Here is a 1,923-nt window from a genome sequence, read left to right as displayed (position 1 = left end):
CCTGCACGCCCCCCACTGGGGATCGAGCCCGCAATATATATGTATTGGTTGCAACCTTATTTATGTATTGGTTGCCTCCCGTATGTGTCCCTACCAGAGATTGTGCCCTTATTTATGTATTGGTTGCAACCGGGCATGTGCCCTTGACCAGAATCGAACCTGGGACCCTTGAGTCCACAGGCTGACACTCTATCCCAGGCGTCCTCAAACTACAGCCACCTGCGGCCCGCCGAAAACATTTATCTGGCCCGCCGGGTGTTTTTGCCGCCGCTGCCTGTCCCGGGCCCGCAGTGCGCATGTGTGGAATGTCTGAGGAATAGTGAACTGGCCCCATTTAAAAAGTTTGAGGACCTCTGCTCTATCCACTGAGCCAAACCGGTTAGGGCAAGGCTCACTCTTTTTGTTGTTGTTATTAATCCTCACCTGAGGATATTTTTTCCCATTAATTTTTAGAGAGAGTAGAAGGGAGGGAGGAGGACAGAAAGAGGGAGAGAAACATCGATCGGAGAGAGACACATCCATTGGTTGCCTCCCACATATGCCACTGTTGCGGGGAGGTTCAGAGCTCAAATCTGCAGCCCAGGTACGTGCCCTTGATAGGGAATCGAACCTGAGACCGTTCGGTGCACGGCCTATGCTTTTACCACTGAGCTAAACCAGCCAGGGCTTCCATTGATTTTAGAGAGAATGGGAAAAAAGAGGGGATGGGGGGAGAGAGAGAAAGAGAGGGAGACATCAATGTGAGGGAGACATCAATTGGTTGCCTCCTGCACTCGCCCAGACCAGCTAAGGATCCAGCCTGCAACCCCGGTACCTGCCCGTGACCGGGAATCAAACCCACGACCCTTTGTTGCGTGGGCCGACACTCTAACCACTAAGCAACACTGGCCAGGGCAATTCTCACTCTTTATATAAACTTCTGTGTAGTCCTTTGTTCCTTACTGGCATTCACTACTTTAGAAAAAGAAACCATTCAATGAGTGAATTTTCTTAACTGCGTGGAGAGCCAGCAGGAGGCGGGGGCATTTCCTCCCTCCCAGAGAGAATGGGCATTGTCCCTGCCAGCTCTTTTTTTTGTTTGTTTTAATACATTTTATTGATTTTTTACAGAGAGGAGGGGAAAGGGATAGAGAGTTAGAAACATCGATCAGCTGCTTCCTGCACACCTCCTACTGGGGATGTGCCTGCAACCCAGGTACATGCCCTTGACCGGAATCGAACGTGAGACCTTTCAGTCCGCAGGCTGATGCTCTATCCACTGAGCCAAACCAGTTAGGGCCCTGCCAGTTCTTAAGTGCTGGTTGGAGAAGGGAGAAGCCGGGAGGGGGATTCAGGCAGGAGAAACTGCATGTGCAAAGGCTTGGAGCAGGAAGACAGGCCGTGTAACCAGAGGTAGAGATCCAAGTGGCTGGAGGTTCAAGGGGAGGCTGTCTGAGAGGGTGGGGGCGCAGGTGGGGTGTGCGTGGACTACTTTGTGTTGATGGCATGGTGTGAAGGTGCGTGAGCCCTCTGTGAGGACAGGGAGCAGCCAGAACTCCCCGTGGACGTCCTGCGGCAGCGGAGACCCCGGAGAGGAGGTACAGAAGGCTTGGCTGCAGGCTGCGCAGCTGGCAGGGTGGGTGGGGGCGCTGGCATGAAGTAGATGGGGACCTGCGCCTGCTCTGAACCTTCCCCAATCCCACTGAGATGGACACTGCTGTCACCCCTCTTGACAGATGAGGAAACTGGGCCCAGAGCTATTAAATAACTTGCTCCCGTTCACACAGAGCCGTCAGGTTCCACAGGCCGAACTCCCAGCTTCCTAGGACAGTCCTGGGATTACGGATCAGACTCTCAGCCACATGCCTGGCTTCCAGCATGCGCCCCCCACTGGGAGATGCTATTAGTGAGGGAAGACTTCTGGGCCCAGGGATTGGGGGTGGG

This window comes from Myotis davidii, unplaced genomic scaffold (genome assembly GCF_000327345.1).
Source record: "Myotis davidii unplaced genomic scaffold, ASM32734v1 scaffold149, whole genome shotgun sequence".
NCBI lineage: Eukaryota > Metazoa > Chordata > Mammalia > Chiroptera > Vespertilionidae > Myotis > Myotis davidii.
The sequence above is the reverse complement of the archived record's forward strand: the minus strand, read 5'-3'. Positions refer to the sequence as shown.